The 26,792-nt window shown below is 44.4% G+C and overlaps 1 protein-coding gene across 2 annotated transcripts in view; it reads left to right on the top strand.

Moving 5' to 3' along the window:
* MRPL23 (mitochondrial ribosomal protein L23) overlaps positions 1-26,792 on the top strand; it is a 233,735-nt gene that overhangs the window by 123,595 nt on the left and 83,348 nt on the right. For both annotated transcript variants that reach the window (XM_021400966.1, XM_021400967.1), the window contains exon 10: positions 7,090-7,171. The gene's annotated coding sequence lies outside the window, so the exon portion shown is untranslated. The remainder of the gene's footprint in view (positions 1-7,089; positions 7,172-26,792) is intronic.

Genomic DNA, 26,792 nt, shown 5'->3' with positions numbered 1-26,792 from the left:
AGTGGTCTTTTCCAACCTTAATGATTCTATGATTCTATTCTATCCCAGCACTGGGAGGGCTGGAGGTTGAAAAGAAATGCCCACTGCATTTCCACCTCACTGCAAGGCAATTATTGGAAGGGACAGAGGTTTTCAGCTCTCCCTCTCTGCCTGCTCTTGCCACGGAGGCTTGTAATGGAGGTGTTCCCTGGGGTGAGTGAGGCTGAAGGGGGCTAGAGTGAAGGCAGCAGCAGAAGGGGTCTGCCAGAAAGCCCTCAGATTAATGGGTCATTGAGAGCACAGCACTTCTAGTTGCAGCCTCTCAGGATGCTCAAAGTGGGAGACAAAGGACAGTAAGTAAATTCAGATGGCTCACCAAGGTGGGACAGGATGGAAAGGCTAATCCCTGTCAGTTCTTGCTGAGTACAAAGAGGCACATCCAAAACAATCACATCATCACCAACCTCTGAAGAGGCCAGGAGATGCGAGGAGACCTTGATGGCTGGCGTCTTGCATCCTCCGCATCCTCATGAGGGAATAGGGCTGGCCACCTGGAGATAAGCATCCTGGGGCATGCTGGTGGAGTGTGCGTGCAGGCACCTTTACATGCCTGGGAGTCTTTAGGGTATTGTGAGTGCAATGGAAATCATTTTTCTTTTAAAATAAGATCTTCTGCCCCTCCTGTAAGGCCCCACGTTGAACTTCACTGCATCGTTGCGACATTATTTCCAACATCCATTTAATGAGGAAAAAGTAGTTCAGGACCCCACTTTCATCCTGCCATGAGTCAGTACTGTGTGTACATAACAGTGTGCAACCTTGGTCACATCCAGCGGGGAGTCCAAGCTGGCGCCCAGGGCGCCTGGAGGACGCGTGACTCAAGAAGGTCTGCTAGGAAGATGAAGCTGCTCCCAGCCCTTGGGAGGTGTGAGGGTGGGAGATGCTTAAGAGCCAGAGCGCAGTGCTTGGTCCCAGTGATGGCCTTGCTGACGAAAACCAGGATGCTAGGGATGGTCTGTGTTGCACCAAAGGGTGTATTTGGAGCCTGCTAAGGGGAAAAGAAGCTTGGGTGTAAATTTGTGTTGTTTTACAGTTTCATCAAAGCATAAGGCAGCTCTCTCCTTGCCCTGCCTCCTCTCTTCTTTTAATGTCCCTTAATACATAAAAATAAAGATCCTTTATGTGAATAGAAGTAGAAGGCGCCTCCCCTAAGCATGTTTTAAAAATGCCAAAAATAGTCCTAAAGTCTCAACCAAAAGCGAACATCGCCAGGATTTCTGTGGAAAATGTCTGTAGCTGGAAGGGGCTGGGGGAGGAACCCAAGATGGGGCTCGGGGGTGCTCTGCTGTGCCCCCAGCCCTGCTGCCTGCCGTTCCCAGCACCTCATGGCCATGTGGGACTGGCCCAGCTGGGATTCGGCTACTGCCTGCTCCGGGAGGCAGTCTGCCTCCACCATGGGCTTCCCTGTCCTTCGTCTGACAGTTCTTGGCAGCTCTGGCGCAACGTGTTGTTAACAGCAGTCTTCCTAATTAATGGGGAACATGTGTGTGTTGCAGAAACCCTTTTTTTTTTCCTTCTTTTTCTGTTTGGTGGAAATACCGTAAAACTGTTTATATCCACTATTAAAGTGGGCGGGGAGAGGGGCTTTACTATCTTCTTATCCCAAAGGTTTCCTTTACCTCAGATCAACTCATTTTGGGAATAGACCCTTCTCTAATCCGTGGGTGTCTTTTCCTAAATGCTTTCACACATCTGCACCCCTCTGTCCTGCATTCCTGCCATACCATCATCTTGTCCTAATGAGAAGTAGCAGCCTTCAGCATTGCCAAGTTGTTGTTGTTCTTTTTTTTAAAGACAAAATCCTGTTTATCAAAAAGAATTTCAGAAGTTGATTTTTTCCATTCATTAACTTAATTTTTTTTTTAAAAAAGAAAAAATATGAAGAAGAAGAAACTTCTGCTTTCCCAACTGTTTTCCCTTCTTGAGTAATAAGAAAACATGTTTATATACCATCTGCTACCAGCATGTTGTACAGATGAGCTGGCAGACTCATGTCTTCAGTTCACCTCTAACTCAAAAATAAGGGTCCCCTGTCACAGGTGATTTCCTAAACCCTCTGCTGCAGCCTCCAGCACAAAGGCTGCTTGGGACTGGCTTAGGAACAAACACCAGGAGAAGAGAATAAAGCAGCGCACACATCTATCCTCAGCTGGTGCCAAGCAGCAAGTGTTAACTGAGCCCAGTGTGGTGTGGTCTTCAGTGGTCTTCAGCCCCTTGCATGTGTTCTAGTAGAGCCCAGAGGATGCAAGCACAGTGTGCAGCACTGCACTGAGATAATATGCTCCTACTACGTTGGACCTGGCAACCCTGTGTGGTATCCTATAATGCAGAGTATACATGCCTATACTATCTTTTGTAGATGGACGTTCCACTCTCAGACCTCCATGTGGTAAATAATGGTGATATAGGATACACCTACAGTCATGTGCATGGCCCTTCTTTGAGAGCTGAGCACCTTTTCACATGGACAGAGCCTCCTTATCCTAGCCTCCTTGAAGGGAGATGCTCCTGTTCCCACTTTGCAAACATTAAAATAGAAAGAGAAAGAGTAACAAAGGAAAGTACTGCTGGTGAAAACTGTAGAGAAAGCTGTTATATGCACCTGCCCTTCAAAGTCTCACCAAAGCTTTTGGAGATGCATAGAATACGTAGGGGAAGAACAGAATGATGAGTAGTAATCAGTATGTTATTTTGGCTTTGGGCAAAGTTAAATCTTAGTTTTTCCAGGAGAATACTATTCCTGGTGGTTTTTGTGTGTTTTGCATTAAAGGACAGGCTCTGAAATTCCACAGATAACACATTTTCCTATATTTGCCCCAAAAGGGGGAAAAAAGAGAAGGGCATTTGTGAAACATTGTCCTCTGTTTCTTGTGGAAGACAGCAGAAAACTTGAGACCAAAGCATCAAATGTTTCACTTCTCATCAAATGCATGGAAATGTCATTTTTTCCAGGTCTACCAGAGCCACAAATATGTTAACATAAGCTGATACTACCAGTACAGCTAATGGATCGGATCCACAGCCAGCATTAGCTGGCATTGCCCTGTGGTGTACTTGTTACCCTCACAGCTTGCCAACCATGGTATCATTTTCCAGATGATTTGTATGGAACTATGGCAACTGAGGGTCTAGCCAACTCAACTAACACCCACCCAGGAGGACTTGGATTTGCAGAGCTCATAAACCAACCTGGAGTAATGGTTAAATGTCTCACCTTTATGTCAGGTCCTCAGCATTGCATTACAGGACATTTCTTTCTATGGCAATGCATTTCCACCCAGTGACCTTGTGACATACCTGGCAAACCTCCACAGCATGAGCCCAGGCTGGTGAAGTTTCACCAATGGAAGGAACACAACAGTGGTATTTTGCTTTTCAGGACAACTACAAAAAGAAAGATGAGGGAACAAATGGATGAAAGTAGAAGGACCCCTCAGATGAAACAAGAGATAGGGTCATTTCTGAATGACTATAACAGAATTTAACTGAGGTTACTGATTTGTGACAACCTTGAAATTCTATAGACACTGTGTTTTTTCCCCACAGCCTGCCAAGACCTTGCTGACACATCCAGCACAAAAAAAGAACCAGCGTACACTATATCCTCAAAAGTTTCTGGATAATCATCCTCTAGCATATTGAATGCTTTAGAGTGCACAAGCAGAGGGTTCCATCTTTTTCTGTCTAATGAGAAGAAAGTTAGTCCTTCCATCTGCCATTTGGTTCTCAGACTGAACTTACCCATTCCACCTTTTTTTTGTGCCTTTAGATGAAGTGAGCTTCTCTAAGTGTGCTGTTCATGTTGCCTTCAGGTCTCCTCCATTTAAGGCTCTCCATCTACTGAAATAAAGTCCTGACTTGGTCCCCAATTGCTTTCATGTTCTCTATCAATAAAACCAAGGGAATGATGAGTATCTTGATCTTGATACAGCACTCTTTTCCTCATTACAGCCAGTTTGTATGTATGTATGCATTTAGTCTGTGTACAGCTTTAAAAGACATACCCTTGTTAGCATAAGGCACTGTTTCCTGGGCACTGGTGTCTAAGCTAACAGTGTTGCCAGTTTCGGGCAATGCGGCCTCCATTAGCTTTTAGATACTACATCAGCTGTGTCCATAGCTGGCGGCATATGGCCTGCCTGTCTTTGCTGGCACTACCCTCACTGAAGCCCAGGGGCAGATCATAGGGGCAGTGAGGCAGGTGCCCACCCTGAGCACACATAACAGGGGCTGTGCTGCAGCACTTGTTCCCTCAAGCCTTTGTTCAGCTTTGTTTTGGCAGAGTTCGCAGCTCTGCATACCATTTTTTGCTGGACACTGGCTTTGAACTCCACATTGCCTTTCGACTTCAGTTTTCTTGACAAATGGCTCCACTGAATCCATGCCTGCCCATAGCCCCTCTTTATTTCTCTTTCTCTTGGATTTTAACCACTCTTGGGCTGCAACCAGGGGCTTCAACAGACATCTTCAAAGCAACCTGTTTTGGTCTTCAGCTTGAGATCAGTTGTAAGTTATTTTGTGGCCAGCCTTCTTTGTGCAATCTCTGCTTTAGAGCATATTACTTATATGTTTCTTCTTTGTGGGTAGAGAAAAAGGCATTCCTCTGATTTCTGGCCTGTGGTATCAGAGCTAGCTTTTCTCTCTGCCAAGTAGATCAAGCTCTTCAGGACTAACAGCTGTTAGACATAAGGCTGCCTGTCTGACTCGTCCTACAGATATCCTATAGCTTTCTAGGTAGAGCATGGAGTACTATAAAAGCTTATCATATTTTTAGTATTTCACTCCTGGTAAAATATCCAACCACTTTGTTCAGCCACCAACTGTCGTATTTTTTTCCTTGTGTGCAGCAACCATCTAATACTTGCATAGGCTTCAGAGAAACCTGTCTCAGATGCACCTGCTTTCCAGCAGCTGCCCTTGATGGGGGGGACTCCTCCTTTGAAAACATAGTTACAGGGGCACAGCCCATCTGGACCTGATTAGTGTGGTGGGAGGGGCTGGCACCTGGTGTTAATACAAGGAGAAAAGGAGAGAGAGGGGTTTTCTGTATGACCTTCTGGGAAGGAAGGAGGTAGGAACAGGGGTGGAGAAAGATGTTTTTCAGGAAAAGGCTGAGGGATGGTGCTAAGGCAGAGGTGCTTTTCTGAAAGCATCTATGAATCAGGGCTGAGTCAGGCTGTAGTTAGTAGAAGCGTTAGTATGCTGGCTTCCTAAGCGATATGGTGTAGACAGATGAGGAAAGGGTGAACATGAGGTCTTCAGAAAGGTGTGCCTGTTTTTGCTGGTTAGATGAGAGAAGGTGCGCAGGGAGGCTGGAAGGTGTTGAGGGATAACTGGGGACTCTTCTGTAGTGCGTAATCAGTACAAGTCCAGGCTTCAGGCTGAGCCACAAAGGGAAATTTGTAGGCAAAGCTCCTCCGGAGTGTTCTGTCGGGAGAGCTGAGGTAGCTGATGGTACGAGAGGTTGCAGAAGAATTTGAGGAATAACAGATGTGAGACATTTAGGATGCGTATTTTAATGCACTGCAGTTAGGTGTTAAGTAGTATGAGGATGCTGTAGAGGCACATAACCATGTGTAACTGGGGAACCACAGTACTGGAGGTGGTCTCTCCATGCATCTCAGTAGCCCAGGAGTAAGTCCCTCAGGAATCTGAACTCGGCAGATGGGCAGAGGGGTGAGAACTGCAGAAATTCTATGAGTTTTGAAAAACAAGTGACCTAGGAGAAGGAAAACTCCTAAGCCTCTGAAAGAATATGGAATTGCTGATTCCCCTTCATAAAACTGACTCAAATCTTCTTGAATTACTTGTAGACTATAGCTTGATATACCAAAGGAAAAAAAAAAAAAAGAGAGGGGAACAGACCAAAATCAGTGCAATAGCATTATTGCAATTGGGTTCACTGTGGGACTGCAGTTGACTTAATAGTATGTAACAGCCCACAGTGCTCAAGTGACTCATTGCCTTTGCTGTATTTGTATATCTGTTCAAGTTCACTGTGTTGAGTAAGAGACTAACTACCAAGAAGTTATAATAAATGCTTTTTCTTTGAAATATCGCTGATGCTTGTGGGAGAAGCGTGGCCTAGCTTGTGCTCTGCACTGTTGGGGCAGGATGTGCTGGCAGATCAGCATCCTTCAAGCCAGCTAAAATCCTCACCAAGCCCAAAGTGACTTGAGTTAGCTCCCCTAGTTCTTCCACAGGGGAGCTCAGCAGGTGATTTTTGTGTAGGAGCACAGCAATATAGGGTGGGTTTCCATCTCCTGGATGGTGGGAGCAGGTGAGAGATGCTGTGTTTGTTGATCCTGTGCACTGGGGAAGAAATCATAGAGCAGTCAAATGCCAAAGATGCCCTCATACCTCACACGAGTGAACTACTACCAACATCCATCCTCTTACCTTACAGGGTTGTGTTGCTTGTGCTTGTTGGCTTTTCCTTCAGTAAAAATGTATTCGTGTAGCCCACTGCAAATTAACATCTAAATCCCCTACCTTCCACTCTGTCTTCTAAATGCATTCACTTGTATTTCTTGGATGTATAGCAGCAGCTAATTCATTAGTGTCATTATAAAAATAATTGCATTGCTGACATTACTGCAAAGAGCGCAGGTCCTGTTGAAGGCCCGTGGTGCAGGGTTTTACATACACATGCACAGTGGTAGAACTGCTCTGATCTACAAGCTCTTGGCTGTGGGAGCAAAGTTCCTAAAATCACTCTCATATGGAGCGTTCTATTTTTGCAACTCAGCCCAGACTCAGCTCTTTCAGCTTGCCTTTTTCCAGTGAACTCTTTGGATATTCAGCTGAATTAAATTGTCACAGCTGACTCCAGGTTCTTCATTTTCACTAATTACCAAAATTGGCAATTTCCCTCTGACATCAGCATGGGCGTTGCCCAAAGAGTAACTAAATGACACCCTCAGGATTCAACCCTTCTTAGATTTTTAGGAGTTTTTTTTATTTTGTCTTCCTTCAGTGAGGGTGTGGGGAGACTGTTTGATAGAAAACTTTCTGACTCAGCTCTCTTTGGTTACTTTTTTTCCATGAAAGGTAACAGATGCTCATTGTGACGTGAACGTAATTTCAGTACCTGCAGAGGAGAAATGACGACTGGAGCCACCCGAGCTTAAAGGTTAGTTTATTTCAAATGATTTTGACGTCAATAGGCAACGATATATATAGCAAAATATTTTTCCTCCTTACCACAGGGCCTTTAAAAGGATATCTTTGTTGTGTTAGTTGCCATAGCAGTGACTAGTGTGGTTATATATACATACGTGTATATATGTATGAGGAGGGATTCCCCAACCCCAGGGCTGATTGTATTGGCTTCTGTGTGCTTCTGTGGTTGTATTTCCTCTTCCTTCCCTTGCTTCACGTGCCTCCAAGGCACTGAGGCAGCTTGTGAAGCATCTCCCAGTTGGGAAATGAGTATTTTCGGTCAAGCACCTTGAAGCATGAGCCTTGTTGTGCTTTGCTGGGCTCCTAATCAGAGGGTATCTCAGAAAGCAGGTTGCAGAGTTCTGTGTTGGTGTCGGGGCAGTTTTTGAGCAGGGTAGGTGATGGAGATTTGCAAGATGATGTGGCTCCAGAAATAAATAAGGCAGCCATTGGTAAATGTGTTGTTTATTATTTAGTCTGCTTTGCATGTGCCCAGATTGTGCTTAAAGGCCTTTGACATATTTAGCTCATCCTCACCTTAGAATAGATTTTATCTCTGTGCTCATGTTTCAGAAATGTTCCTCCCTTTCAGCGATGTTCTGTCGTACTCCAGAGATCTTCCTGCTGGTGGTTTTTCTCTCATCTTCCTTCCCTGCCTTTTCCCCTTGTGGTCTGCCCTGAGCTCTCTGCCCTGCTAACAGCGGGATTTTGATGCAGATCTGAAATGGCCCCTGAATGCAGAAGCCAAGTGTTCATAAAAGATTTCTTGTTCTCCTTTTGACCAAGTTGTCATCTAAATCTGAGCCCTCTTCTATTCTGAAGTTGTACTGTATATGCACTGGCCCCTGCATGCTAAATGAGCGCATTAAGGAGAATGGTTACATTTGTGATGTGCTGTCTTTTTGGTGTCTGTAGCAGTCTCACCTTCTGTCCTGCAATTAGACGGCAGCAAAATATGAGCTGGTAATGGTAGAAAGGGAGTGACTGCTTTCCTTTACTCTCTGAATATTGTTTGCTTCACAAGTGTCACCAAACCTCAGGATGGTCCTGGATGCAGTGGGGATGTAGGCTTCCTCCTCACTGCTTTCAGTAAGAGGGGTGGAAAAGGTTACTGCTGTCTGAGAATAAATGGTAGAGAATCTCTTCAAACCTTGTGTAAATCTCATGTCAGACTGGACTTGATGGTATGTTGGTGAGAGAAGAGCGTGTCTACACAACACTGTCTTAAAGAGCAGACAGTGCCGAGTGGACATGTGAACCAATCTGAGGTTTTGTTTAAAATCCTACTTTCCTATGATATATTTTTCTCAGTGATTTTTTTTTTCCCATGTTGAGACTTCTTCACTTTACCTATGCCTCCGCATCAGTGCAGCCAGCTGAAATTCAGCTTTTTCTATTTTTGCCTATTTGTTACCAACAAGTAAGATGCTGGAATGAGGACTTGGCTGGCTATTGTGTTGATGACAAATGAAAGAGAAGCAAACACAGCTTGCTTGTCTGCAGCTACAGAGGTTCAGCAGGGCTGGCAGTAGTAAAGACATGTTATTTGTTGATAAAACACATGACGCCAAGCTCTGAGAAGAAGCTGAGATAGGCAGTATCTCAGTGTGATCATCTGCCTGTCATGCCTGCGTGAAATCCCAGCTTGTCGTTCTGACTTAACCTGCAGGAGTTGAAATTGGGCACGGTTTCAGGTGGGTTAGCTCAAGACGGACACTGAGTGCATGTTGTTACTTTCTCCTCGCTACTTGTTGTGCCCCTTGTAGAGATGATGTGTATCTGCATACACACTCATGCTTTGACTGCCTAGCATGTATGTGTCCATGTTTTAGCCTTTATGTATGTAACATATAGTGCATATCTATGTAAACCATAGGAGAGCCTTATAAAGAGTGAAGGCAGCATGTCCCAGTGCATGTGGCAGCCAGCTGGTGTGGAGTTTTATCCCAGCTCTGCCAGTTCCCTGTGGGCTCATCTCACCAGTGTTATATCACTTCTTTCCCTTTATGTAACTCCTGCTGACACTGCAGGCTCTTTGTGCTTCAAGTGTCTGCCTTTGCACCGACTATCCCTGGTAAACTGTGCTTCTCCAGATTGCAGCCCTTTCAGGGCAGGATGCTGAGGGCTTTTATGCTGGGTGATGTGGGACATTGTCCCTTGCAATGCATATATGTTCCATGTAGGGATGGCAGAGGTTGATGTAGTATCCCAGCTGTGTGCATGCGTGAATGATGAAGTCACAAGACTGCAAGTGGTCCTAGAGGTTGTTGGATGGGAATGAGAGTAACAGTGACAAATATGAGGATGTCCCCAGGTGCGGTGTGAGCATGAGAAGGCAGTGAGGAAACCTCCATGGAGAAAACATCTTAATTCACATCTCTGCCCTGCTGCTTGTGCATGCAAAGGGAGTAGTTCCAACAAAGCTCTGTGGGAAGGGGTGCTGGAAAGCAGCATGTATCAAATTCTCGTAATTACGGTGGTAGCTAGAATAGTAGGAGACAGACTTTGGACCATAAAGCTGGCAGCCTAAATAGCCAAGAGGCGCGGGACAGTGAGGAACGTGGAGCTGTGGAGGCGAGACGTGACTTTCCTAGGTTACATGGTGGGGTAGCAGGGTAGCCAAGAACAGTGGCCTGACTCCCTAGCCACTATCTTTGCAACACGACCACACTCCCCTCAGTAATAAGAGCCATGCTGAACCTTTCATGAGAGCCAGCTTGGCTCTGCTTTGAGTGGTCACCATTTTTGAGGTTTTTTGGGGGGGAAAAATACCAGTTCAACAGTAATAAACCCATTCTTTTCTACTTTTACACAGCAGCAGAGGTACTAGAAGTGCTAATGTTGGGAAACCAATTGTTGGCTTTTTTCATTGCCCTAAACCTACCAGGAGGCAGGAATATCTTCATCTCAGCTCATGTCTTTCAGGAGAAATGTCTCTTCTGAAGCTGCTGCCTCTATTTTGAAGTATCCCAGGTGCTGGGTGCTCTTCCAAGACTTCTTGAGGTTTGCTTACTATGGGCACCATGGGTGGGGTTGCAGGACTGTAGCAAACTTGACTCGTCAGCAGTGTGAAAAGTTGCTTTGATAAGTCAAAGCCCTACAGTAAGTAGTCTTCATCTCATCAATTCATGTATTTGGATTTAATGAAATGAATTATTAATCGCGCACAAGTGACTCCTCCCTTGAAAATATAGCCACCAACCCTCAAGTACTTTCTACATGACAGTAAATAAATTGGTGCAGAGTTTATGAATATTAGGGATGCTGATCCAGGCTCAAAACAGCAGAGCCCAGTTAATTTCAAGAGCTGGATCTCCACAGAATGTTCACAGCAAAGCCCCAAACTAGGTGCAATAAACCAAACACCAGCCAAGTTTGTAAACCTGGGCTGAATTGTAGGAAAGCTCTGGGCCAGGTTTTGAAGAAGCCCTGGGCCAGGTTTCCAGTTAGCTTGAAGCCACTTTATAAAAAATAAATAAATAAAAGGATCCTGATCAGATTTTGATTGTCCCAAGGGCTATTCTTCAAGGGCTTTCCACCAGCCAGGATTTGAGCTCACTGCTGCCAAATCCTAGACCTACTAGGGGCTGAGTGGTGGCTGTGTCCTGAGCCAAGTTTTGGCCATGCTTGCCCCCAATCCATGGAGGACCGATGCCCCAGGAATGTGCTCACAGCCCGGGCAGACAGCTTCCCCTATAGATTGAGGTGGTTTCATTTTCATCAGGTTTCAGCACTTGGCCTTTTGGGCTGGATTTCATGCCAGGTTTTCCAATCCAAGAGGCCCGCAGGGCTTGTGGACATGCAAAACCACCAATGTAACGAAAATTGGTTTAAAATTGATTTAGTTTGGAAAAAAAAAAAAAATCCAAGCCACCATGTGGAAACATTTAGAAGAGACAGTTACCAAGTTTAGCTAAATGGAAGTAAATGCATTTAAGTATGTCCATACAGAGCATTGGAGAAAGTAAATCTATTTACCATGAATTTTAATTATACCAATAAAGTACTGGTTTAATAACCAGCTATGAATAAAATTTGCCAAAGGATTGATATGCCTGCTTAGACTCCCAGAAATGCAGAGTCTCCCAGTCACCTTTGTAAACTTTCCTGGACACTGAATTTTTTTCTTTAGGGCATTGGTGTTTAGGTCCGGAGCCTTGAACACACATATTAATGTAGCTAAACATGGATGATTTTAAGAAGATTTGATGCCTTTGAGGATCTTGGCTTGCACACCTCATTCCTATTAGCCTGAAGGGAGGATTCTACTCTTCTTGGTCAGCTGAATAATTTTGGCTGAGCTGTGGGATCCTAAATGACTTAAGTACGGGAACAATTAATAGTATTTTTTGGGAATCAAGTCTATAGAGTGTTGTAGCTGAAATCCCAAACCCTCTGGTTCCCCCACAGTAAAAGGGGCTTGCAGGGTGAGACCTGTTTAAGTCAAAGCAGCCCATTTAGCTGAGCAGAGCCCTTCATTTGGCTTGCTTCTGTGTAGCCTGGGTAATTGCCAGTTGAACAATCAGAGGTCAGGAGTCCTTGCACTAGTTTTGATCAAGCCCAATAGTCATTCTCAAGGTCCCAGGTAGAGCCATCCTGACAGCAGCAGGGAGACTTGCAGGTGATGTTGCTGAGTTCTCGTTACAGAAACCAGCAGGATCAATGGTCTTTGTCCTGCGGTCGTTTCACTGGTTTTTTTAATCTGTTTTTTTATTTTAATGTGTTTGGGGTTGTTTTCCTCCATCGGCATGGTGCGCAGAGCACAGGGTGCCTCTGCTCCCCATCCCACCCGCCTGTGTGCGCGGCTACACCCATAAACACAGCAACCTCAGAAGTGACGTGATCAAAAGGTTTCAGATGGGCTCTGTGTGTTATGAAATGATTTGAGGCTCAAAGCCCAAAGGGGGAACTCCATCATGAATTCTCCATGTATAACTACTTTGGGAAAAGGGATTAAAGTGGGACAGAGCCTCTCTCTTTTTCGCCTCCTCCTCCATGGCCCCTTTCAGAAAATTAGGGGGCCCCTTTCCAAGGAGAAACTGTTGAAAATTGCGCACTGCTTTCCCTTCCCCTTCCTCCTGAACATAGCCAGAACAGCAATATACATTTCTGAGGTTTGGCAGCGGCATCTGAAAGCATGTTTTTTGCCAAAGGAGGACTGCCTGATGGGGCCGAAGTGCATATGGGTTGGGGGACACTTGGGGAAGGCACGGCACGGCACCTGTACCCTCTCCTCCTGCCACTGCTATTAAGGATGTTATTTCCACTGTTTCCCCAAGGGTGCCTGATTATCTGGTTTATCTTCGTTCTCTGGGCTGTATCATCGGCCGCTGGAACGAGACCCGTCGGCTGAGAGTTGTGCCTGAACTTTGGTTTCATAACAACAGCGGAGACAGTTGTTCTTGCGACAGACCTCTCTTGGACAGAACAAAAACATGTACGGCCCATGTGCAGTCCATACAGCCGAGAAATACAATGTTAGCTCGGCTAGTCCAGAGCTAGCAAGGATCTTGGTTTACTTTATACTTTTGCCCATAGTAAAGTCGCTGCTTTCCTCTTTCCAGCCCCATTCCTGTCCACCTCCCATGTTACATGGCCCCAGCCCCATTTGCTTGCTAAGGGAAGGGTTGCTGTTGTTCTTGTTGCTGCAACATCTAAGTTCCTATCTCATCCTCTAGCATTAATAAAGGTTTTTAGCTTAATGTGGAATCCAGTGATGTCATCTCTTATGACACGGAGGAAGAATTTTCCATTTTGTTTCAGAGTTTTCATGGAAAGAATGGAAATGTTTGGGGGGGGGGGGGAAGTAAGAGTTTTGCCCAATGAATGTGTAAACCAGAGTATTTTCATGGTTATGAAGTTGAAAAGTTCTTCCTGTATTCCCTTTTCTGCTCCTTTCTTTCCTTTAATAGGAGATGGGAGAGCAGAACCAGTGAAGAGGTATTTCTTCCTTCACTAGGGTTGCCAAATGTCAACCCACTAATGAAGCTTTGTCTTGAGCATTTTGTTAGAAACAAAAGGGATATTTTATTAGAAATAAACCTTTATTAAATAAAAATTCAGACTAGTTCCTATTATTGACAGTGAATTTATGCGCACAAACTTGTCTTTTCAGTCTGTGTTTGAACAGCATCTAGTACATGGAAGCTGCAGATATGCCTTGTGCTTCTGAATGCTACAGCAGTGTAGCGTGCTTCAGTGTTCGCTTATGAATATTTCCCTATTGTCCATCACCATTATGGAACATAAATATGTGCTGTTAACTTGTCACCCTCTTCAACCTGGGATGCAAGGAGGCATTCCTGCACCACTGATCTGTTGCCCTGTGGTTAAACTCTGCTAAAATTTCTCCTCGAGCCCAAGGCTATGGGGTAGACAGAGCTATTCCCACTGCCCCTGAAGTTCAAGCCCCCATCAGAGGAGCTGCATCCATCAGCGTGGGAGAGGAGAGAGGGGCTGCTGTTGTTCATGTTTTTGCATGGCCGGATTCCACTTTGGCAGACGGGAGAGGTTGCAGTCTGAAAGCCGTGGGCTGATAAGTGGCTTTTGAGAGATAAGATATGAAAGACTCTGTAATTCTGGATGAGAGTGTTGAGTAGTTTATATGTGTAAGTCCAGATGTTCAGTAAAAGGAGCTGTTCCAGCCCTTCAGCTGTGTACGTCTGCTTGCACGTGTATGGTCTGGTGTGCTCATGGCTCTGGGCGAGTGACAGTCCTGGGAAGCAGTGAGCAAGGCACTAGGACTTGGAGGAGACGTGGAATTGATATTCAGCTGTGTAGCCTCTTGATTTCCCCTCTGACTCCCACCTCAGGAATGAGCAAGGCAGAAAATGCCTTTCTACTTGCATGTGACGGATCTAAGGTGAAAGTAGTCACTGAAAGGTGGAGAAAAAAAAAAAAGATTGTCCGTGCCTCAAGTGTCAGCTCTGGGAGCATAGTTTGTCTTGAGATTTGAAGGATACAGTTTGCTTATTGACAAAGCTGTGTGAATACACCTAATCCAGAAAATGCTTTTCTTGTGAAGAGCAGGCTTCTGTCCAGAACAGCTGCACCAGTTAACTGCTCTTCAATGTGAATCATAGCAGAAGAAGGGCTGTGTTTAACTAGGAGTGTATCTTACCAGCAGCCTGTGTCTCAAACATGCAGTTACAGGATGAGTACTGTTTTAGGAAGAGTCAGCCTCAGGGCCAGGTTCCCAGCGTCTGTCAATTGAGGGTAGCTTCCCTAAAACTGATGTGGCTTTATTGATTTAAATAGGGTGGAAATTTAGCCCTAGATACTCTGCAAGCAAGTGAACTATCAATGTCCAGAATTTTTCCAAGCACGCACATCATTTTTTTTTTTATCATCAGCAAGACCACTGCAGACAGGCAAACAGATATGGGTTGGATTTTTCTCTGAGCTCTGTGAGTTTTGGGGTAGATAAGTTGGCTCATCAAATGTGAGCTTGCTTAGTTGATGTTTGAATAGAAACAGGTGAACATGCATATTTAGTGGAGCAATTTCAAAACCAGCTTTCCATGATTTATGTCTTTGCATCTCTGGAGGTGAACTGTGTGTGGGGCTCTCTGCTATTTTGATCATTAAGCATCAGCAGGTTTCTCAGGTGTTCCCAGGGGAATGTATCATGGGCCTGAGGGATCTAAATGAGGTGATGGGGACCCTTCTGCGTTGTGGGATGTGCTCTGGAAAGTCCCTTCAAAGCCTCATATGCTATCTGCACTTCTGCCCTCCTCATCAGGAGGATGGTGACTCTGGCAGAGAGCTATGGCAGGCAGCGGTGGCAGCCTCAAGTTCAAACCAGTGCAGTTGGTGTGTTGGAGATGTATGTGTTTTGGCTAATATTTGCCAGTGGGAAAGCCCCCCTGAGATTCAGAAAGGGCCTGGTGGGCATCTGCTATCACAGTGCAGGACAGCTCACAGGCTAAGGAGGAACAATACCCACAGGGTGGGAGAAAGACTAATGTACAGGCAAAGGGCTCTATGTGACTTGAAGTATAAACACGTATGGCTTAGTAGGGAGCAAGTTTCTTACTGACCTTCTAATTGTGGTCCAGTTAAACTTCCAAGTAGAACAGGAAGAGCTTAGGCACGAACGTGACCTGGTCAGTGGCAGTGTGACCTACTCAAGGTGCTCTGTAGACATGACCTAGGCACACTACCTACCTTGCCAATTCCTCCTATCCCACTGCAGGCTTTCAAATGTCACCAGCAGGTCCTGCTGGAAACAGTTGCAGAGGAAGACGATCACAGTGCTCTTCTGTTCCACATTACAGCCTGGAATCCGCCTCCATTGCCATTAGCACACATTCTTAGTTTTGCTTCACAGTGGCATCTCTCTCTGCTTCTTATTCATTACCCAAGCATCTTGGCTAGCAGGGGCCTGTTAGTGGCTTTGGCCATTTGGAACAAACGGTGGAATTTTATGGTAAACCCAGAGACACTTTATGGAGGTGTAATATCTTGGTTTTGGTTTCCATCACATTTTTATAGCACAGAGGCCAAAAACACATCAAAGAAGCAAGTCTGGCAGAGAGCACCAACCCCAAATTCATTACACTCCAATTAGGCTGTTAAGAGGAGATAAAAGAAGCAGCAAAACTATATGTCCTCCTCAACTGCTGTTTGCTGAGGTTCCTTCTCTCTTTTGTGGTGTGGGTCCCCAGGCATCTTAGTCCACCAGCAGCAGCGGTGTTGTGTGCCTGGGGACAGCCAAGGCATCCTTCTCATTAAAGCTATATTGGATGAAAGGGCTTTGGCCAGTCCATGTGAAAGAACAAAGGGGTTTTTTTTTGTGGATCTCCCTTTGTTACTGACCACTTTTTCACCATTTCACTTTATTGTTCTCTTCTGTGTGGTTTATAATGGACTGAACTGCAGATGCATTTCTTGGATGTAGGTTCCTTGCTGTAAAGCGTGAGGGCCAACGCATCACGGAGCTGAGGAACTGGGTCTGGCCTCAACCATGCCCATTGCTCAGGGGTCTCTGTAGCTTTGGGATCATTCCTGTAGAAACAGGAAGGAAGCAATCATTGCAAAGCAATAGGTATCAAGAAAGAAAATCTGCAGCTTGGTTGTAATTTGAATATTTGAGGGATAAAATGTGGCATTTCAGCGACTCTTCTTTTCTCTTCTGCCTTGTTAAAATGGCTAATCTCTTCAAATTTTGCGCTGTTGCTGAGTGCAAAAACTAACAGGAGCAATCGGGGACCTGCCTGGCAAAAAATTCCACGGTGAAAACTGTTGTGGCATTTAGCTGCTGGCAGAAGTAGTTATAAATAAGTTAATATTTCCTATATTTACCAACATTTGTGGTCTAGAAGGCTAAATAATTGTTTAGTCTTGTAGGAAGAATCACAACAATTTTTCAAACCAACAAACAAAAAATCTTCTGACGTTGGATTTTGTTGTTGTTGAAAGTGGTCATGCTTTTTTCCACATCCTGAAATGTGAGAATATGGTCAGTCTGAAACATTGGGGGGTTTCCCTCCCTGATTCATTCCCAGACAGCTTCAGGAGTGATTCCTTCTGCTTAGAATACCTGATAAAATCTGTGGACAGATTCTCGACAGCTTTATGAATAACACTACGTCTATCCTCAAGTGGGTCAAGCTTTAATGGATAAAGAATGTTCCTGCTTGTCACTACGTGTTCCAACTGCCCTTTCATGGAAAATGGACCATATTACAATGGGGTGCTCCATGGTGCTGTCCAGGAAGTCCAGAACTTTGGTAGGACAGTCAGGAACACAAGGTCACTAGTGGCCCTTGAGAAGGTGCTGCATGTAAGTGGTATATCCAGGTAAACTCTGTCCTAACTAGTGGATTTAGGTCTGTGCCGCAGCCCCCTGTGAAGGCAGTCTTCTCTTCCACACAACCTTGTGGTCATGGAATGGAAACCATGGGCTGGATCTGCTACGGCCATGTTCTGTCCTGCACGTCTGCGATCACCGTAACTGTAGGGTGCATCATAGCTGAAGTCGGCCACCCAGTTCAGGTGCAGCCTCAATACATCTATCTCTGAGTTAAGGGACAGCCTGTTCTTTCTGAACAGTGTGACTAAAGAGTCAAAGCACGTGAATGAAACATCTTGGGTGACAGTTTTCTTAAGGACTGAGACCGCCGACAGTTCGTCACATCTTGCTAAACAAAGAAAGTGATCTGTCTCTCATTCCCTCTCTAGCTGTAGTCTTAATGGCTAAAGCTAGCTTTGTCTTCACAGGGAGAAAATACTAGGCTTGTATTAAGTAACAGGTTAAGCAAAAGCAAAAATAAACCCAAACAGATGTAATTCCAGGGAACTCATAGAAATCGTATTTTATGCCGAATTTTCCAGATCAAGATAGCGCTGCTATTAGACACATCTGAAAATGTATAAACCATCCTTTTCTCCCAGGTCTTTCAGTTGGTCTCAGTCATGCTAACACATCTTCATTAATCTTAGGTAATTTTTGTTTTTTCCTAGTAAAGATCAACGTCTCTGTCCCACTGACTGGAGATCACAGCCAGAGACCTGGGCACAGGCAGGTGCTCCTTCTCCCTACAGAGCTCCATAGCTCTTTCTTCTGCATGGCTCTAGGCTTGTAGAAGAACCTGGGTCTGGTCCTGGTCACGAAAAAGAAGGGAAAACTCCACCCTGCTACACCACCCTTCCCTGACCCCAGATAGCAGAGTGCAATCCATGTCTTGGGTGAGCCAGAACTGAGAGGCCCCTCTAAGCCTTTTGCTGAGGAGGAAACTGCTGCGGGCAGGAAGCCTCAAAGGGATCCTTCAGCACAGCCCAAAAAGAGTTTCCCAAGCTGTTATGTTTATGCTCACCGCAAAGCCACAAGGAAGGACAACTTTTCAGATGCTTTCAATTCAGCACACTCTGGCCCAAACCACTCTTCCTTCATCTGTCTTTTTTTTGCAGGGGAGCATTGAGCTGGGATGCCTTCTACAGTACTGCACGTGCAGGACTGGCCTCCATGACAGTGCCAAGGCTGGAGGAGGACACCCTGGAGCTCCTGTCCCTTTCTGAGGAAGGAGCAGTGTATTCAAAGGGAGCACATGCTTTAGATGCATCAAGTGTCTCAGGTAGGGCAGGAGCAGGCTGGCCAGCTCATTTGTTCCTGCTGCTCAGCAGATAACAGAGAGGAGAGGGAAAAGACTTACTGTTCCTCCTTGGCTGTGCCCAAACTGCAATCCTAAGTCTTGTACTGGGTTGCTATCCAAGTGCACAGCACTCCTCTGTCATCATTGTTGTGCAGGGAAAGAAAAGCTGGTGTGAAAGGCCACCAGAACATGCACCATTACTTGGTCTCTGGATCTGTGAAGGCCTGAAGGATAACCTCATTCACAAAATAATTTTCTCTCCTTCCCCATTACCATTTTTGACTTGGAAGGTTTTTTAGAAGGTTTTTAGCTGCTTTTTTGTCTTAAAAGCTGGTCTCCCTCAACACACGCAAGTGATCAATAAAACGACTTCCAGAAGAAATTTGGTTTTGGCTGAAAATAGCATTCAAAAGCTTTCCCTGTGGAGGAAGACAAAAAGATTCCTACAGAAGATTTTTCAGCTCTTCTGCCAGGAACTGTGGTTCTTTGGGCCTGCTTGAGTGACCCAGCAGTTGGCAAAGTGGCTTTCTGTACTCACTGCTCAATCTATGTCACCGTTTTCCAGTTAACAGTCATCCAGCACTCCAAGAAAGTGTTGTCAGCTGGGTTAAAGCAATGTCAGGAATTGAGAACAACTCCGTGTTGGTAAGGCATTTCGAAATCAGTGCTTCATATGGTGGTAGTCAGAAGCTTTGTGATGGGCCCTGGATGCAGCTCTTCTGCCACTGCACGTTTCTTGAAGTAGCCATGGCTGCTGTTTGGGTGAGAGTTGCCAGGTCACCTCCCGCTGTGCCAACAGCCAGAGTTTTAGCCTCAGCAATGCAGTTATTAAGCAGGTGGATGTCTCACTTCTTCCCGTTTGTAATGTCTATGCTAGAATATTTTATTAATGAAATCACTGATGTTTATTACCTACTAAATTATCTCCCGCTCCAACAATCTCTGAGGGTTATTACCACAAAGACTTGCACAACAGATGTTAAAAGCCATCAGTTTAAATCAACATATACTTTTATTAAAAACAAAACGGAATGTTTTTTTTCTAATCCCTGCATTCCAGTTGCTAAAGCTGAGATAATCTTCTGGAGAAGCTAATGGATATTGTTAATAACTGGATTGAATTTATAAAGAGCTAGAAGAGAACAAACAGGAGAGCAGAGACAACCTTCAGCAGCAGCAATGAGGACAATCAGTTGTGCTTCACTAGCAGGACTTTCTTTGTGCCAGCTGCTTCATCTACTCAAGATGATGCACAAGATGAAGCTGGATATTTGTAATTATTCCTTGCATTTCCTTTCTTCTGACTCAGGGTCTGAAATTTAAAGGGTTTAAGCAACTGTAATATTGTCAATGCATGTTTGTTTCCAGCTATTTCTCATTCCTAGTCATTTGCTACAGTAATCTAAAAAGGCTATTGTTTGTGGTCAGTTTATTGCAACAAGATACGCCTGTAAAGGTGACTAAAGAGCAGTTATTTCCAGCCTAAACTTCCTTTTTTCCCCCACTCATGTACTCACCTGCATCCAGATGTGGAGTCCTCAGTACAGAAGAGACATAGACCTGTTGGACCATGTCCAAAGGAGGGCCACAAAAATGATCCAGGGGATGGAATGCCTCCCCTACAAGGACAGGCTGAGAGCGCTGGGACTGTTCAGCATTGAGAAGAGAAGGCTACTGGGAGACCTGAGAGCAGCATTTCAGTATCTAAAGGGAGGCTGTAAGAAAGAAGTGGGCACACAGGCAGGTTCTGTTGTGATAAGAGAAGGGAAAATGGTTTCAAACTAGAAGATAAGAGATTTAGACTGAGTGTGAGGAAGAAGGTGTTTTGGTTTGGTTTACAGTAAGGGTGGTGAGGCACTGGCACAGGTTGCCCAGAGAGGTGGAGAAAGCACTGTCCTTGGAAACACCCAAGGTCAAGATGGACAGGGCTCTGAGCACCAAATCTGGTATAGGTGTCCCTGTTCCTTGCAAGGGAGTTGGACCAGATGGCCTTTAAGGGTTCATTCCAGCTCAAATGATTCTGTGAAACTGAATTAAATCTAAGGAGGAACAAATAACCTAGGCTTAAGTCTCCTTAATGATGGCTGAGGATGACAGATTTACTTACATGAGTGATATGGGGAGCAGGTAAGAAGGTCTCGATCATGATTGCATTGCGCAAACCTTGTGGTCATTAACAAGCCCTAAGGAAATAGCAGTACCCTACCAAACTGAAATAGTCTCACTTCTCAGCACCACTGGTGGTATATAGCCCATGCTAATGTGCATATTGGTACAAGATAAGCAGGGTGACAAGAATCATGGACTTGCTTATCAATTTCCACAAAGTCTGGGCTTTCAGTTTAGACTTACTTGTATATGTGACTTTCTTAGAATACCTCCTGTGAGTTGACATATCTCCAGCTGATCTAAACTCAGAAATCAATTATAGCATGAGAACTTCAGTGGAAAATTGTGTAACAAAACACATCTTGTGACATTTCATCAGGTACTAGGGAAGGACTTTCTCCAAGAGACAATTTTCCTTATGTGTTTTTTTTCTTCTCTTTGGATAATTTTGTTCTAAGACCTGCCGTGAGTCATGTCCATCGTAGTGGATTAGGAATGGTGCCTTTGGCATGTTTCTGATTACTCGGTTTGGAAATAACAACATTATGGTTTCTGCAAACAGTGTAAACTGAAGATGTGCAGAGCACTCATTCCTAGAGCTTCAGAGCACCCCCAAGGGACAGTCCCTGATTTCAACACAGAGAGGAGGCCATCTGCAGCAAGGGTGTTCATCCCATCCCTGCACTCAGCTATAACCATCTTCCTTTACCTGTCTGCATAGTGTTTGTGCTAGACATCCAGTCTGCCTCTAAAGGACCTCCCTGGGTGTCTTCACCTTTCTTAGGTGAAGTAATAACTGGGAACCCCTGACTTCCTGTCCTTTCTTTCCATTCCTTAACAGCACAGAGTCTGATGTCACTCTTTCAACAGATCTGCGGGAGGTTCTCGCTGGGATTTTCCTCCCTGGGATAACGCATGGTGTTTACTGTCTGTTGGCTTTCCGGTGGTCTCCCATCCTCCAGCAACAGGGGAGTCACGAGGTCTTCCCCCAACGCCCCCCCGCCTCATGCTCTGTGGTATCTGTTGTTTTCCAAGCACTGGAATCTCTGTCCCCGTTACGTAGCCCCAAACCTGACCTTGTCGGAGACCACACACGGGTGTCTCTGGATGAGAGGGGAATGTATGGAATGTTTTTCAATGAGCAGTTTATGAAATTCCTTTCCTATATGTTTCGGAAATTCTTTAAGTTAAAGTGCACAAACATTTCTCCAAGGAAACGAGTTTGCAGCAGCTCAAATGCAGGCACTTGTTTTCAAAAAACATTCTATACTAAGGGGGGAGGTGGGTGAAAGCAAGGGGATGGAAAAGATAAAAAGAAAGGAGGAGATGTAAACAAGGAAGCCTAACTCCCAGCTCTGTGTATGCAGCAGTAGTGAGGCTGCGGGCCTCCGTGGACCAGTGGCAGGCTGAGTCCTCTCAGTGGGGCCACCAGCTGCCAGAGGGGACAGATAGGAAGCAGAAAGGCCAATGCTCATTGTGGAGCTGCCTGAGACAAGCGAAGGCAATGCTGAGGGCACAGGAATGCCTTAAATCCAAAGACCTCTCCTGAAGAGAAAATTTGTGTGGCTTTTGGGTTTCTGTTCCCTCTGCAAATGCTTTCTATATTTCTGTGTTGAAAATAATGAGATCAAGTGTTTAAACAAAGCTTGCTAGAGGAGACCGAAGGACAGCTTCTGGTTCCCTCTTGCATTTGACTGAAGGACAGCGGAGGAGAGGGAGGCCTTTGGCCAGGCTGTGGGGCAGGCAGGAGAGGGAAATCGCCCCACTCTGCCTGGGTGTGTGCTCCAAGCACTGAGCTATTGTACGATAAGGTGGTACCACCTCTTCCTCCCTTTGTGTTTTTGGAAGAAAACGATGTTGCTGTCGCATGTCTGAAGGGCCCTGATTTTGGTGGGCACGCTGAAGGGGAGCGGGAGAAAGGCTGGTGAGAGGTAAAGGTGGAGGTGCCTGTTGAGGCTGAGGTGCTCTGGGGCATGCTCCAAAGCAGAATTATTAATTCTGAAAACTCAGTGGTTTCCAGGGACTGAGAACCTTTGTCTGGGACTCACATACCTCAGTCCCACTTTAAGTGCCTAGGTCCCTTTTTGGATCTGGGCCTAATCTGCTAACTCAAACCCAGCTTGCATGCGTCAGAACTGTAAGCCAATATAGAGTTGGCAGGAAATGGCTTTCCTATCCTGTGAACATTTTCAGTAATTTTTTTTAACTGAACCTGTGTTTTAAACTTGGGCCAACAGCCAAAATTTAAAAAATTTCACAAAGTGAAAACCCAGGTTTTGAATTTTTTTTCCTCTAGCATCAGCTAAAACATTTGATTTTGATATCGACTTGTTCTTCGTATTTTAATCTTTTACTGCCAGTGGCTTAATTTTAAAAACAAACTTGGAATTTAAAACTGGAGAGGTTGGTTGAAGTACATCCCCCATCAAAAGTCTTGGGTTTGATGGATTGGCATATTCTGATCTGAAAAGCTTTTCATCAGAAACAACCATACGCCGATTAGCTACAGCTGTTGGCATCTGATGGTAGTGGTCTGTATTTAATAAGTATGTCGGTGTAATGGGACAGATGAAAAACACAACAGCTGGCACACGCTGGCTGTCTCATCAGAGACCCCACCTCACAGGCATAGAAGATGATTTTTCTTTGATTTTTCTTCTAATTAGGCATGGTTCCTTGATTGTTGAAGAACAAGTGTTATGACTCGTAGCATTGTGGCAGTGAGAATGTCTGGATCTGGGACCTTCCACCACTGCAGATCATTTGAACAACAGATCCGTAACAGTATCGTTTAACAATTTGCTTAGAGAAGTCCTAATCATTTGAAATTACTGGAAAAAAAAAAAAAAGATATTTGACTTCAGTACGTCTAGGACTTCTCCCACCGTATTTAGTTTTAAGTTTGAATTTTTATCTCTTGTGCCTTCTTTTATGTTGCCCTTTATGCCTGGCACTAGTTCTTCCTTCCTTGGTTCTGATCCAAAGTCCATTGGAATCAACTGAAGTCATTCCATCACCCTCAGTGGGCTTTGGAGCAAATCCCTTGCACGCTAAACAATCTCTATCTCATCTTTCAAGTACTTCCTGCAAAATATACTTCTTTCACAAAGCTCTTAAGCACAGCTGATCCTGTGTAACATTTTTATTGCTTTGTGATAGACTTTCAGCCAGTAAACTGTATGTGGGTCAGTTAAAGGCTAAACAAGATTCACCAATCAGGTTTGATCGGTATTTGCTCTGTATGAGCAGCGGAGCAAGAAAATACATTGTTTACTAATACTGAGGATGTGTAAAAGAGTAAGAATTCCATTTAGAAACAGGTCTTGTGTCATAACTATTTCACTGTCACCTAATATTCTCAGAGTGATTTGTAGTATCTTTTCAGATAGTTAAGAGAATGTTCTGGAAATAAGGTATGGAGTTGTAACAAAAAATGTGTTCGTGTATCTCTTTTTTTTTGTTGGTTCCAGTCGCAAATAAGTGTATCTTGCAATTTAATAAATGTTGTGGGCAGAGAAATCTCCCCCCAAAGTTAGATTCATACTCTAACATTGTAGCCGGTGTTGTCCTTCCTTTGGATAGTGACTGGCCATAGGGCAGCTTTCACTTGTCACTCACAGGCTGTACAGACAGACCTGTTCAGGTTGTTTTGAGAGAGCTATCCACCATCCCTTTCCCGTTCTGCTTGTTTTCTCTCTTTTCTACCTCTGTCCTTGCTTTATATCAGACACGATATCTGAGACCTCTTTGTTCCTTCTCCTGCTTCCTGTCCCTCCCATCTCCACGATGACATTAGTACTACACTAATGTTTCCAGACCCAGAAATGCCTTTTGGATAGATGACATACAAGTGCAAAGTAATAGATACCACTTGCCCTGAAAAGACCAGAAATGGGGAAAAGATGCATCAGATTCAAAAAGGTGCTTGTTTTAGGATGAATAGCAGATTGAATAGAGGGAGAAACCAAAATACCAGGAGTACTTTCTTTCCTTAACGCGAGAGCTAAATTACATTATCCTATTCTTTTTTCAGTTCTCTTGTTTTACTGTGAGCCACATGATAGTCCGCCTTACTGTGCTGGATAGAAATATGAATTGAATGGGGCCTTATCCCTGAGGCCACCATCTTGCTCCTTCCCAGTGTGTGGCACATTCACGAATCTCATAGTCCTGCTTTGACTAGTCGGTGATCTGGTTATTTGAACGACAGCCACCAGGTTGCAGGGCAGTCTGCAGAAGCATGAAAGAGCAGGTAGGCTTGGTTAATTTTTTCTCCAAACAAAATTGTGGGGATCTGTTGAGTAGAAGGAAAGCAAGGGAATATGTGGAGAGTGATGACTGCTTGCACTAAGAAGCAGGACTGTTAGGAAGATATGTAAGAATGAGTGGATGCTACAAAGAGGGTGAACAAGTGTTCAGTAATAGTGGAAGTGGCAGGGAACAGGCAGTGTCTGGAACCATGGTGAAATTAAGTTCCAAGAAAAAGGCAGAACATCCTGGAATTATTGAAATGAAATATCACAACTGATTTAACTAGAAATTGCTGGCTTGCAAAATGCTTGGGGATTTAACACTCCTCCACTGAGGAAAAGAAAATCAGAGATACTGTAAAACAAAAAACTCAGAGAACAGCATCACTTTTAAGGTGATAGAAATCTTTGTTGTCACCCACTTCCTACCATCTGAATGTCAAACCTATGGACGCTTCCAGAGGAGAAAAGGCAATGGAAGGGCTCTATTCAGACTTGCCTCTCCTCCCCAGCCTACTCTGCTTTCAAATTCAGACTGCTATATCTTGAGGACAATCTATGTCACTGCAGTGATTTATTTTTTTCACACTATACAGTGAAGTTATGAACCTGTGGAGTAGTGACTCCCATCCAGTTGTCACTGCAGTTTTCCAAACAAACAAAAAAATGAACAGAGCAGGACCCTCAGACTATCTAAGAGTGGTAAACACAACTTCGCTTAGAAGCCATCTGTCAAACATCTGGCTTCAGAAGAAAAACTTACCAAAAGAGAATCTGGAGGAATTCAGGGTGTTTTGGTTGGTTTTGGTTTTTTTTTTTCCTCCGTTATTTCTCCTCCTTTCTTTCATCTGGCTAGGATTAAATGTTTTGTTTTTCTCTTCTACGTGCATCAGCATGCCATTGCGGGACTGTATTGCTTCATACACAGATGAATAAAAATAAGAGTATGTTACCAGTGTTCAAGTGGAACCTCAGCTGTGTTGAGGTAGAAACTGCTCAGGGGTGAAGTAGAGGTGTGTCACCGACTCCCAGGTAGGGGAGAAGTCAGGTGCTTTCTCTTCAATGGGAGAATATAAAACTCTAGGTCAGTCCTATAGTGCTGAGGGTAAATTTAGAGAAGAATTAGAAAACAGAGAAGGGAAATTTCACTAGGTGATTCAAGACTGGCTTATTAAAAAATCATGGGAATCAAAGAAAACACATTGTGTTAAGTCATCTTATCCAATCCCTGCAACCAACCAGTGCAGGCTTCCTCCCATGGGCTTTCCAAGCAAGTTTAACCTTTAGAGAATAATGAATGACCATTGCTGAAGTACAAAATTAGGTTGGCTTTTGGCTTCCACCAGAAAAGCCTCTTTTCCTCTTTCTGATCCATACCTCTTCTGTCTTTCACACCCTGCTGAGACCTCCCAGACAAATATCCTCTTCTAACTTGAAAAGCAGGTCAAAAAATGGCAGTATCAGGAAGGACAGAGGTTTAGGAGGAGACTTCAGAAATGGGTGGTTGGAGAAGATGTTAATCCCTTGAAAGAAAGGTTTCTTGCTTTTCCTGCTCTAAAAAAATACCTTCTTCCTGCCCCCCTACCTGCCTTTGCAAACACCTTAGCAAAGATGATGATTTACTAGTTGTTATCTAACTTGGAGCTGTCAGTTTCCTGAGGACAAAGGCCCAGTGCACAATATGACAACAAGGTCTTACATTTAACCACAAAATCCCTTGACACTGCAGTGTTCCAGCACAGCAGGCTGGAAAATGTGTTGCAGCTCCATATAAATTGAGAAGAAAAAAAAAAAGGAAAAAAAAGATGGGAGAATGTAATGAATTAAATATGGAAATGAATAATACACTCAAGTACAATCTCCTCTGTGTTGACTTGATATTCAATTCCATTTATTTCATGTTGTCCCCGCATGATCGACTTGCAGGGTTGCACAGATTTATGTGTAGGGAATGTGGAACTGTTTTGTAGAGATTATCTGGAAGAAAACTGGAGTCTTAGCCATGGAGGAAGAGAATAGCAAAGGCTCATAAGTCTTGAGGGGCTTAAGAAGCAGCATAAGGGCAGAGGAAATCATGTAGAACGGCCATATTTTGCTGGGGTAATTGTAAGGATGCCCCAACTGCCATTGAAATCAGTTC

The sequence above is a fragment of the Numida meleagris genome, chromosome 6 (assembly GCF_002078875.1).
Source record: "Numida meleagris isolate 19003 breed g44 Domestic line chromosome 6, NumMel1.0, whole genome shotgun sequence".
Classification (NCBI taxonomy): domain Eukaryota; kingdom Metazoa; phylum Chordata; class Aves; order Galliformes; family Numididae; genus Numida; species Numida meleagris.
The sequence above is the reverse complement of the archived record's forward strand: the minus strand, read 5'-3'. Positions and strand labels throughout refer to the sequence as shown.